The 13033-nt window shown below is 39.4% G+C and overlaps 1 non-coding gene across 1 annotated transcript; it reads left to right on the forward strand.

Annotated features, from left to right (window-relative positions):
• The first annotated feature begins 543 nt into the window (after window positions 1-543).
• LOC140818921 (small nucleolar RNA R71) lies at window positions 544-650 on the forward strand. Its single transcript, XR_012115149.1, has one exon. It is a non-coding gene; the product is annotated as a small nucleolar RNA R71 (small nucleolar RNA).
• The last annotated feature ends 12383 nt before the right edge of the window (window positions 651-13033 follow it).

The following is a 13033-nucleotide window of genomic DNA, read 5'->3' on the forward strand; positions in this document are numbered from 1 at the left end:
GGCGGCTCTGGTTTGAATCCTTGGTGCATCCCATATGGTGGACCTCTTTGTTGGCGATTTTGGCTGTTTTGGCCTCCCCACGAAAAGTTTGGGTGATTCCTCCATCCCGGATTGTATGTATTCGAATAAGGGTCATTTCTAGGACGGTTCTGGAATCCCACTTGTTTCACCGGTGCTCCCTCAGGCACATAAAATGGATTGCCATCTTGGCAATCCTGCACGTCATGCTCACCCCCACACTTATCACAGAAAATTTCTTGCAGACGCATAGCCGACCCACTCATGCTCATCCCATCAATCTTTCTACTCAAAGCCTCTAACTGTGCTGAAACCGCAGACAAATCATTAACTTGATGAACTCCAGCACCTCGTCTCTGCCTATCAGACTGAGGATGATAGCTACTCGCAGCCATCTCCTCCAATAACTCATATCCTTCCTCAGCCGTCTTTCTCAGTAAGTTACCACATGCAGCAGCATCTATCATAGTACGGTTAGGAGTAATAAGACCATAGTAGAAAGTTTGAACAACTAACCCAAGCGGTAGCTCATGGTGTGGACATCTCCTCAACAAGTCCTTGTAACGCTCCCATGACTCGTAAAGTGACTCGTTCTCATATTGAGCAAACGTAGTAATGTCGGCTCTAAGCTTCATAGTCTTCGACGGAGGAAAGTACTTGATCAGGAATGCCTTTGCCATATCCTCCCATGTAGTGATAGACCCTTCAGGCAAACAGTTTAACCACGACTTAGCTTTATCTTTCAGTGAAAATGGAAATAAGCGCAGACGAACAGCATCATCAGACACGCCATTAAACTTAAAAGTATCACAAATTTCAAGAAAGTCAGCTATATGAGAATTAGGGTCGTCAAGTGCACTTCCCCCAAATTGAACAGTGTTCTGAATCATCTGGATGATAGCTGGCTTGATCTCAAACTGATTAGCTCGGATGACTGGTCTTACGATGCTTGGACGTGCTCCATCAAGAGACGGCTGTGGATAATCCAACATTGGAATGCGACGTGGTATCTCAACTTGTCTATTGCCACGCTGTTCCTCTCCACGTTCTTGCTCGTGTCTTTCCATCTGTTCTTTGAGTCTTTGTTGTTGTCTTCGACGTCTAGCTGTGCGTTCAATCTCGGGGTCAAAAGGCTCAAGCTTAAATTCGAGTGATCTTCGCATGCACCACCAGAAAAATCTGCAACACAAGGAGAGTATCAAATAGCAATAAAATAAGTAATACTAAAGAATTTAAATGAGAAATAAAAAAAATTCGTGAATCAACAGTCCCCGGCAACGGCGCCAATTTTTTTTTTTTTTTTTTTTTTTAGCATAAACAAATCACTTAATAAAAACGTCGAGCAATAATGTTAAACAACGAGTACGGGGTAGGATCCCCTCAAATCCCAACAAATCTAGAGTTTAGCCACTAAAATTCATAATAAAAAAAAAAACAACAATCTAAGAATTAAAAACTGAATAATGAAAATACTAAAGATGACGACGGATGACGGCCACGACGCGTGGAAATCTCGAAGTCTTCGAAATCTCCTTTGCTCCTAGCCTTTTCTCCAAGAAAATCCGATGAAAGTGATGAAAAATCGCCCAAAACGCCGCCTCTCTCGTGTGTTAGGTCTATGGTGTAGAATAGAGTCCAAAAAAAAGGAAACATATCTTTTCAAATCTCGCAGCTCGCTATGGCGGTCAAAAGTGTCCGCCCTAGCGAGACGTTCTCGCAGAAATTTCCTCGGCCATGTCCCTGGATTCGCTGGGGCGGTCACTTTTGACCGCCCTAGCGAGACGTTTGCGCAGCAACTCCTCGGCCAGATCAACATGCTCGCTGGGGCGGTCACTTTTGACCGCCCTAGCGAGTACCTCTCGCTTCTTTGGCAATTATTTCCCACTTTTTGGTTCAATTCCTACAAAATAACCACCAACTACACGAGATCAGTCAAATGCTAAATAATGATAGAAAAATGCTAAATTAAACTAAAACAAACTAATATGATGCATGAATGCGACTCGAAAACAACACTAAAAACACGTAAAAACGAGTCCTATCACGCGCATATGCGCGAGGGTTCCAGAAAGATTGGCGCATATGCGCCAATGGATTCGCGCACATGCGCGAGGGTACCCGAGACTTGGCAAATTTGAGATATGGCCTCGCGCACATGCGCCGATTAAGGCGCGCATATGCGCGAGTGTAGGTGGGCACGAGACAGTAGGTCTCGCGCATATGCGCGGCGATAGGGCGCGCATATGCGCATATGCGCGAGCTGCCGAGAAGCTTATCGCGAAGACCAGTAGGTCTCGCGCATATGCGCCAGTAATGTCGCGCATATGCGCGAGACATGCAGAAGGGAAAATCGACATTTGGCATTTGCATGTATATATATATATATATATATATATATATATATATATATATATATATATATATATATATATATATATATATATACATGCAAATATTCTTCAGAAAAGGAGAAAACGAAGCTGAGGGAAGAAAATAGCTTTTGCATTTTTAGAATTCGATTTTACAATCAATCCGTCCGTTAGATTTTAAATCCGACTTCGACACTGTGTTTCTATCAACGCAGGCTACTACGGGACGTAAGTTTTATTACGTTTTGAAATGTTTTGAAATTATGATGTTGTTAGAATTGAATACATGTCATATATGTTATTCTTGACATGTTAGACAGTGTAGAATCGAAGTCAGATTAAGAAACTGACTGAATATGGAATTGTTATGAATTTCAGAATGAAATTGACTGAGAAGTAATATCAGATTCGTACGGTGATTGATTGTAAATGTTTGGAATTGATATAGACTGATATAGTATTGTCAGTATCGCAAGATTGTACTGTTGTACTGTCAGAATTTGATAAAACAGAGATGTTGTGATTTGATTAGAATATTGATACAGAATATTGGTATTGTCATTGCCAGATTGAACAGTGACAGACGTTGAATCAAGACTTTGATTGTATCAGAACGACAGCAAGAAAGGTATAAATAAATGTTGATTCGGGATTGCACAACTCGAGTTAGGTTTGACTTGAGTTTCCCTAAATCACATACTTTATTTTATTGCATTTATATTTGCAGATTATCAGATTGATATGTTAATGTATTGACTTAGAACAGAGTCAGAGTCCGAGTCTAGGGCAGATCAGCCTAGCTAGGGCAGAACCGCCGAGTCTTTCTCAGAACCGATAAGACTCTAGACTTACGGTGTATCGAAGGCCTTAGATGTAGATCGACGTCTAACTCAGACACTCGATACAGAATACCAGAGTCTAAATTAGATTGAGATCCCTAGATTTGAGATAAGATAAGATTAGATCACGAGTCATTGATTCATGTAGTCAGACAGATATATGTTTTGATGTTTGTTTATGCTTTTATATATTTTTATATGATTGCATTTAATACATTGTTTATACTGGGATATTTATATCTCACCGGAGTTATCCGGCTGTTGTCTTGTTTGTATGTGTGCATGACAACAGGTGGGACAGGTACAGGGTCACAGAGGGGAAGACAGATCGAGGTTAGAGTGGTGATTCCGGACTTGGACTAGAGCTAGGGTTTAAACACTTGATAGTAGTTGTTGAACCTGAGTATGTATGATTGTATATTTTATCAGATTTATACTTTTATACTGATATGTATAGGAGTTTGATTCCATTACCTTCCTCATTTTAAAAAAAAATTTAGACCCTGTTTACTATAATTGATTTATTAGTCCCAATCATGATTAAAAAGATGATTAGCGTCCGGGTCCCCACAACAGGTGGTATCAGAGCGATAGATTCTTTAGATTAAGATAGAAGAGGCTAGTGAGCGGGGTAGAATGAGGTTTTCTTTCTTGCTTTTGAATGCTAGCATGTCTTACTGCTTTACTACATGTTACTTGCTTATCAGATTTGATATAGTAATGTATTTTATTGCAATTGGATCAGTACTGATTCTAGATCAGCAGTAAGATGATAAGAGGAGATTGCAACAGAATTGTTGTACTTGTTACTAATCTATTTGATTATTAGATATGCCTCTGAGACGAGTACCAGAACAGGGAAGTATATCAAATCCTCCAATGGATGTAACACCGACTCCAATGGAAACGTTACTGAAACGATTTCAGTCATTTCATCCGCCAACCTTGAAAGACACAGAGAACGCTGTAGAGTGTGAGAGTTGGCTTGATGATATTGAGATGTTGTTCGAATCCATGGAGTATACAGATGAGAAGAGAGTGAAATTGATTGGACACCAGTTACACGACGTTGCCAAAAACTGTTGGATCACGAGAAAGAGAGCCATGGAGCATAGATGTACGATTATTACCTGGAATATATTCAGAACTGAATTTTATCAACGATTCTTTCCAGTGTCGTACCGGAAGGACAAGGGGGCGGAGTTTGTCAATCTAAAGCAAGGACAGATGAACATAGAAGAGTACGTATCCAAATTCTCCTCCTTGCTGAAGTTTGCTCCACATGTGGCTGACAGTGAAGAAGCTACTGCTGACCAGTTCATCAATGGCCTGAACCCCGACATTTTCACATTGGTGAACACAGGGCGACCGAATAATTTTACTGATGCCCTGAACAGAGCTAAGGGAGCAGAAGCCGGTCTGATGAGACAGAAAGGGGCTTCATTTGTGCCTCCAGCACCGAGACCACAACAACCACCTCCCAGATTTGAGGGTGGCAGCAGTAGTGGAGGAAAGAAAGAATTTTTGAAAGACAGGGGAAAGCAATTCAAGAAATCGGGGAGTAGTTCTTCCAGCTCCGGTGGTTCCAGACAGAGCCAGAGTTACACTGGAGTTTATTGCAAGACTTGCGGAGGAAGACATGCAACCGAGCAATGCCAGGGAGTGACTGGTAGTTGCAACTTCTGTAAACAGCCGGGACACTTTGCTAAAGTGTGTCCACAGAGAGGGTTGCAGAGAACTCAGGGGGCCGAGTCATCGGGATCACCAGCACAGACTGAGAGACGATCAGTTGCTGTTCATACATTCCAGCCAGCGCCAGCTCAGGCACAGCACAGGTCAGGAGGAAGCCAGACAGTTGGTCAGCCTCTTAGACAGCAGGCCAGAGTCTTCGCTTTGACAGAGGAGCAGGCCCAGGAAGCACCAGATGACGTTGTTGCAGGTAACTGTTCTTTATGTGGTTACTCTGCTTACGTACTGATTGATACCGGTGCTTCACACACATTTATTTCTGAACGATTTGCATTGAGTAATGCATTGCCTGTAGAGTCGTTAGCTACTGTAGTGTCTGTCTCTTCTCCATTGGGGATGGACTTGATATCTGTAAATTCTGTTAAGCATTGTGTACTACAGTATGACGGGCATGAGATTGAGTTAGATTGCATCGTACTTGGATTGTCTGACTTTGACTGTATTATCGGTATTGATATGCTGACCAAGTACAGAGCGATAGTTGATTGTTTCCACAAGATAGTGAGATTCAGACCATATATGGCTGAAGAGTGGAAATTTTACGGGAAGGGTTCTAGATCGAGAATTCCTTTAATATCCGTATTATCTATGACTCGATTGTTACAGAAAGGAGCAGAAGGATTCCTTGTATATTCAGTAGATTTACTGAAGTCGAGTCCAGCATTGGCAGATCTGCCAGTGGTACGTGAGTTTGCTGACGTCTTCCCAGATGAGATCCCGGGATTACCTCCAGTTAGAGAGATAGACTTCAGCATTGAACTGATGCCAGGTACAGTGTCGATTTCTAGAGCTCCGTACAGAATGGCACCAGTTGAATTGAAAGAATTGAAAGATCAACTGGAAGATTTACTGGCCAAGGGGTACATCAGACCGAGTGTGTCTCCTTGGGGTGCTCCAGTATTGTTTGTAAGAAAGAAAGATGGTTCGATGTGACTCTGCATTGACTATAGGCAACTGAACAAGGCAACGATAAAGAATAAATATCCTTTGCCTCGTATTGATGATTTGTTCGATCAGTTGCAAGGTTCTTCAGTATATTCCAAGATCGATTTAAGATCAGGATATCATCAGCTGAGAGTCAGAGATTTTGATCTCTCAAAGACGGCATTCAGAACCAGGTATGGACACTATGAATTTATTGTCATGCCGTTTGGTCTGACGAATGCTCCAGCTGTATTCATGGGATTGATGAACCGTATCTTCCAGAAATATCTCGATGATTTTGTGATTATTTTCATCGATGATATTTTGATTTATTCACAGAATATGAGTGAGCATGCTGAGCATCTAAGAACTGTTTTGCGAATTTTAAGAGCTGAGAAGTTATATGCTAAACTGTCGAAATGTGAGTTTTGGCTAAGACAAGTAGTATTTTTGGGTCATATTATATCTGGAGATGGTATATCTGTTGATCCCAGTAAAGTGGAAGCCGTGATTTCTTGGCCAAGACCGAAATCAGTGCCCGAAATTCGCAGTTTCATGGGTTTAGCAGGATATTACCGCCGTTTCATTAAAGATTTCTCGAGTATAGCTAAACCAATTACTCAGCTGACTCAGAAGAATGCTCCATTTGTTTGGTCTGAAGAATGTGAGACCAGTTTTCTGGAGTTGAAGAAGAGACTGACCAGTGCCCCGGTGTTGACCATTCCGTTAGGTACTGGTGATTTTGTGGTTTATTGCGACGCTTCGCATAGAGGGTTGGGATGTGTACTGATGCAACGAGGGCATGTTATTGCTTATGCCTCAAGACAGCTTAAACCACATGAGACCCGTTATCCAATTCATGATCTAGAATTGGCAGCCATTGTCTTTGCATTAAAGATATGGCGACACTATCTTTACGGGGAGAAGTTTGAGATATATTCTGATCATAAGAGTTTGAAATATCTGTTTTCACAATCTGAATTGAATATGAGGCAACGAAGATGGCTTGATTTGCTTAAAGATTTTGATTGTGAAATCAAATACTATCCAGGAATGTCTAATGCAGCAGCTGATGCACTGAGTCGAAAGGTATGTTCTTTATCCTTATCGACGATTGGTGTTTCAAATTTGATAGAAGACTGCTGTTTGTCTGGATTAGAATTTGAAACAGATTATAGACCGTTGAGACTTTATACGGTGCAAGTAGAACCAGAGCTGATTATGAGAATTAAGGCAGCTCAGCGAAGTGATCAGAATGTACAGAACTCAGTATCGATGGTTAGAACAGGACATCGATCAGAATATCAGGTACGTGATAACGTCTTGTATGTGAATAATCGTCTGGTTGTGCCGAATGTTTCAGATTTGAGACGACAAATATTGTCAGAAGCGCACAACAGTCGATTCAGTATTCATCCTGGTGTCAGAAAGATGTATAACGATTTGAAAGGACAGTTCTGGTGGAAACAAATGAAGACTGATATCGCTGAATTTGTTTCCAAATGTCTGAATTGCCAGCAGGTGAAGGCAGAAAGAAAGAAACCAGGAGGATTATTACAGAGTTTGTCCATTCCTGAATGGAAATGGGATCATATTTCCATGGATTTTGTGACACAGTTGCCACGTTCCTCCCGAGGTTGTGATGCGATTTGGGTCATGATGGACAGATTGACCAAATCTGCATGTTTTATTCCGTACAAGATGACGTACAGATTCGATTAGATGGCAGAGATCTATGTCAGAGAAGTGGTCAGATTGCATGGAGTGTCGAAATCGATTGTATCAGATCGTGATCCTCGATTTACTTCGAACTTCTGGCAGAGTTTGCAGCAAGCTCTCGGTACGAAGTTACATCTGAGTACCGCATATCATCCACAGACCGACGGACAGTCAGAGCGGACTATCCAGACACTGGAGGATATGCTGAGAGCAGTAGTGCTAGATTTTGACACTAATTGGCAAGATGCATTGCCGCTTTGTGAATTTTCGTACAACAATAGCTATCAGACGAGTATTGAGTTGGCACCATTTGAAGCGTTGTACGGAAAGAAGTGCAGATCCCCTCTCTATTGGGATGATATCTCTGAAGTGCCTGAGATTGGACCAGATATGATCAGAGATATGACAGAAAAAGTGAAGCTGATACGAAAGAAAATAAAGGCAGCACAAGACAGACAGGCCAAATATGCCAATGTTCGACGTAGACCATTAATATTTGAGGTAGGAGACCGAGTGTTTTTGAAGATTTCACCTTTCAGAGGAGTTGTCAGATTTGGCAAGAAAGGAAAATTGTCTCCACGATATATTGGGCCTTATGAGATTCTCGAGAAGATAGGAGATCGTGCATATCGACTCGCCCTACCGTCTTCATTATCGGGGATACATGATGTCTTTCATGTATCGTTATTAAGGAAGTACCTTCCTGATGCTTCACATGCTATTCAACCAGACGAGGCCGAACTGGATGAGACGTTGAGCTATGTTGAAAAACCGATTCAGATTATTGAGCGCAAAGAAAAACAGCTCAGAACGAAAATGATTCCACTTGTGAAAGTGCAATGGACTCGTCATGGTGTAGAAGAAGCAACTTGGGAAACTGAATCAGATATGAGACAAGAATTCCCAGAGTTGTTTTGATGAAGTAAATTTATTATACAGTTTTGTATATATATACTCCTTATTAATACGATTGAATGCCTGTGATTTCGAGGACGAAATCGTATCTTAGGGGGGGAGAAATGTAATGCCCGAGAATTAATCACGGTTAATTAACAATTATTGAGTACTAATTTAATATGATTATGAAAGGGCTAACCGAGATACGAAAAGAGATCGGGTGTGAAAATTGATGTGCGAGAACAGTAGCATCGGCGCACATGCACGACTATATGCGCGCATATGCGCGAGGGTTCCAGAAAGATTGGCGCATATGCGCCAATGGATTCGCGCACATGCGCGAGGGTACCCGAGACTTGGCAAATTTGAGATATGGCCTCGCGCACATGCGCCGAGTAAGGCGCGCATATGCGCGAGTGTAGGTGGGCACGAGACAGTAGGTCTCGCGCATATGCGCGGCGATAGGGCGCGCTTATGCGCGTGCTGCCGAGAAGCTTATCGCGAAGACCAGTAGGTCTCGCGCATATGCGCCAGTAATGTCGCGCATATACATGCAAATATTCTTCAGAAAAGGAGAAAACGAAGCTGAGGGAAGAAAATAGCTTTTGCATTTTTAGAATTCGATTTTACGATCAATCCGTCCGTTAGATTTTAAATCCGACTTTGACACTGTGTTCCTATCAACGTAGGCTACTACGGACGTAAGTTTTATTACGTTTTGACATGTTTTGAAATTATGATGTTGTTAGAATTGAATACACGTCATATATGTTATTCTTGACATGTTAGACAGCGTAGAATCGAAGTCAGATTAAGAAACTGACTGAATATAGAATTGTTATGAATTTCAGAATGAAATTGACTGAGAAATAATATCAGATTCGTGCGGTGATTGATTGTAAATGTTTGGAATTGATATAGACTGATATAGTATTGTCAGTATCGCAAGATTGTACTGTTGTACTGTCAGAATTTGATAAAACAGAGATGTTGTGATTTGATTAGAATATTGATACAGAATATTGGTATTGTCATTGCCAGATTGAACAGTGACAGACGTTGAATCAAGACTTTGATTGTATCAGAACGACAGCAAGAAAGGTATAAATAAATGTTGATTCGGGATTGCACAACTCGAGTTAGGTTTGACTTGAGTTTCCCTAAATCACATACTTTATTTTATTGCATTGATATTTGCAGATTATCAGATTGATATGTTAATGTATTGACTTAGAACAGAGTCAAAGTCCGAGTCTAGGGCAGATCAGCCTAGCTAGGGCAGAACCGCCGAGTCTTTCTCAGAACCGATAAGACTCTAGACTTACGGTGTATCGAAGAGCCTTAGATGTAGATCGACGTCTAACTCAGACACTCGATACAGAATACCAGAGTCTAAATTAGATTGGGATCCCTAGATTTTAGATAAGATAAGATTAGATCACGAGTCATTGATTCATGTAGTCAGACTAGATACATGTTTTGATGTTTGTTTATGCTTTTATATATTTTTATATGATTGCATTTAATACATTGTTTATACTGAGATATTTATATCTCACCGGAGTTATCCGGCTGTTGTCTGGTTTGTATGTGTGCATGAAAACAGGTGGGACAGGTACAGGGTCACAGAGGTGAAGACAGATCGAGGTTAGAGTGGTGATTCCGGACTTGGACTAGAGCTAGGGTTTAAACACTTGATATTAGTTATTGAACCTGAGTATGTATGATTGTATATTTTATCAGATTTATACTTTTATACTGATATGTATAGGAGTTTGATTCCATTACCTTCCGCATTTTAAAAAAAAAATTTAGACCATGTTTACTATAATTGATACTAGTTACTATGCACACGCGTTGCATGTGTTTACATTTTTTTTATTATTATCGATGTACTAAAGTGAAATTTGACAAATTTTGGAGGGACTAAATTTATATTTAATGGTTGAAATAAAAAAAATAAAAATAAAAGTGTGTGTTGAAATAAACAAAAAACAAAAAACAAAAAACAAAAGTGTAATATTAGTATCATATAAGGGTAAAAGTGGAAAAAAAAAAGTTGGTGTCCTCTCTAGGTAGTTACTATGAGGTCCTCACACTTAATAATATAGTATGGATATTAGTCCCAATCATGATTTGAAAGATGATTAGCGTCCGGGTCCCCACAACCTGGTAGTGCGATAAATGCATCCGAATTTTCAATCATTTGAGTGATTCTTTCATACATAGAAGAAACTTTTAATTCCTCCCCAATCGTAACACCTGTAATATTTCCTTCAGCTAAAGCTGTAGGAATAATACCCAAAACCTGACTACCTCCAAGATGAGCAGATGTTGAAACAGATCCCATTAACCCAATATTACCTCCCCCATATACCAAGTGAATTTTTCTCTCAGCCAATATCTTTCCAAGATTATTCGCTGCTTCTACAAACACTTCATTTTTTCCAGGACTCGACCCAAAAAATACACAAATATTTTTCAATGTTTGTGTAGAGGATCCAGCCATGTTTTTACTTTCTTTTTTGCTCTGCGAAAATAGAGAGAAAGATGAGAGATTTTATAGGGGTAATATGTTATCATAACAAAACTATGGGTAACAGCTGTAAACAGAATAAATAGTAAAAACAATAATGACACACATACATATAAACAGTAGTGTGATTGTGGCTCACAATTTTCCTCTGGTTTTACGCCCAGAAACGGCTTCAACGACTTCTATGAGTCGAGGATATGCTTCCCATCCAATTTTCTTATATATTGGCAAACAGGGTCTTTTTTAGTCGGATTTCCAAGACTATGACGCTCATCTTGGAATTGTTTCCATAAACAGAGAAGTTCAATATGCACATGTCCAATAAAATGCGTCTCAAAAGTCAATAAGATGTTATCTAAAGACTCCTTACTCAGCCCATTCTTAATGAAACCAATTTTATCTTCTCTGTTATTGGAAACACATCCCAAAGATCTGCATCGTTTGTCGCAAGTCCATCTTGCACACTTATGACAAACCCCTAAACTTTTGGCACTTCGTTTTTTCGCATAAGTGCTTTTTCCTAATCCAGGCAAATACCGAATGAGCAATGATTGTGGAACTTCTCCTCCTAATCGGACCTTAACTTCTATTAGAAGACGAATATCTTCTGGAATTCCTTTTTGCATTAGCAATCTCAATCTTTCACACCTTCCTGCATAAATTTTTCTTATGACATTTTCAGAAACAGAGGGAAAATATTTACAAATTTTTGAGAGAATTTCATCCATTTTTAAAAGAAAAGAAATGTTTTTTTTTTAAATTTGTATCAGCAATTGTGGGAAACTGATTTAACCGACTATGAGAGTCACGGAGTACCGTTTTCCGCCGTTTAACCGGGAAATAAAAAGATTAAAGAAACCTGAAATAAAACAAACAAAATTAAATGCAACATAAAAATTTAAGGATCAGAAAGGGAAATAAACTCTTCTTGAAAGATTTCATTTTCCAAAAATGGTTTAAGCCTTTGTCCATTCACTTTAAAAACATCACCATTTTTAGGATTTTCAATATCCACAGCTCCATAAGGATATACATGCTTTACAACATATGGGCCTGTCCATCTTGATCGTAATTTTCCTGGGAATATGTGAAGTCGAGAATTATAAAGCAAAACTTTTTTACCAATCTCAAAAGATTTTCTTAGAATTGTTTTATCATGAAATGACTTGATTTTTGCTTTATAAATCCTTGAATTCTCATACGCGTCATTTCTGAGTTCATAAAGTTCATTAAGTTGCAATTTACGCAATTTGTTGGCATCATCCATGCTTGAATTTAAAGTTTTGATCGCCCAATAAGCTTTATGTTCCAATTCCACAGGCAAATGACAATGTTTTCCATAAACAAACCTATAGAGAGACATATTCAATGATGTTTTAAAAGCTGTTCGATATGCCCAAAGTGCATCACTAAGTCGCAGAGACCAATCTTTTCTATTTGAGTTAACAGTTTTTTCCAAAATTTGCTTTATCTCCCTATTAGCTAATTCAACTTGTCCATTTGTTTGAGGATGATAAGGAGTAGTTACTTTATGAGTAATACCATATTTTTTCATTAATGAAGCAAATGGTTTATTAACAAAGTGAGTTCCCCCATCACTTATCATGGCTCGAGGAATTCCAAATCTACTAAAAATATTTTCTTTTAAAAATTTGATTGACGATTTTATGATCATTTGTTCGACATGGAATTGTCTCTATCCATTTGGAAACATAATCAACTGCAACTAAAATATACAAGTATCCAAACGACGGTGGAAAAGTTCTCATAAAATCAAATCCCCAACAGTCAAAGATTTCAATTTCAATGATAGGATTCAAAAGAATCATGTTTCTTTTTGAAATTGCACCCAATTTTTGACAATTTTTACATATCTTGCAGATTTCGTGGGTGTCTTTAAACAAAGTGGGCCAATAAAATCCACACCGCAAGATTTTTTCAGCCGTTTTCTTTGAAGAAAAATGTCCTCTGCATGCTTCTGA

Source organism: Primulina eburnea, chromosome 17, assembly GCF_022965805.1.
Source record: "Primulina eburnea isolate SZY01 chromosome 17, ASM2296580v1, whole genome shotgun sequence".
NCBI lineage: Eukaryota > Viridiplantae > Streptophyta > Magnoliopsida > Lamiales > Gesneriaceae > Primulina > Primulina eburnea.